Below are 695 nucleotides of genomic sequence, written 5' to 3'. Positions count from 1 at the left end.
CCCCCCCCCCCCCCGCCATGTGCTGCTAACGTGGCGTGCTAATTGGAGCCTTTTGTCCCAAATCAGACTCACGCTCCGCTGCTTTTTGGATGTGACTACACTCGTTCCTCGCTGCCGCTCCAGCCATGCGTGGCTCGCTGGTTTCTACGCCAGCCTTTGATAGCGGCGTAGCAGCGCTAATGGTCTTGTACTGGTTGGCGGCCACCACCCGTAGGTGGGCTCCATAATCTAGACCGACACCAGAGATGGACTCCTGTGTGATGTCAAGACCCCCCCGTTTGCAGAAGATTGTTAATTAGGGGACTGGGTCCTCCTTTTGTTTCTGTGTTGAGGAATGAAGGAGCCACAGAGACTTTTGATTCCTCAGTCATTTGTTACATAACCTGTCAAAGCTCGTTGGGGACACACTGGTTTTATTCAAAGTAGAAATTAATAACAGGATTAAGGTTCATTTTTTTATTTGTCTTTTCTCATGATGCAGTTTGAGTTTCTATTCTCACTTATTACACTCATATTCGTTATTTTCGTGGATGTATGGAGTAGAGCCCGACCGATTTATCGGCCGATATTGGGCATTTCCCGATCTATCGGTATCAGCATTTATAATGACAGATTTGTTTTTTAAATATTCATTATCCTCGACCTCTCGACTCCTCGACTCTCGACTCCTCGACTCCTCGACTCCTCGACTCTCG

This window comes from Etheostoma cragini, chromosome 2 (assembly GCF_013103735.1).
Source record: "Etheostoma cragini isolate CJK2018 chromosome 2, CSU_Ecrag_1.0, whole genome shotgun sequence".
Classification (NCBI taxonomy): Eukaryota; Metazoa; Chordata; class Actinopteri; order Perciformes; family Percidae; genus Etheostoma; species Etheostoma cragini.
The sequence above is the reverse complement of the archived record's forward strand: the minus strand, read 5'-3'. Positions refer to the sequence as shown.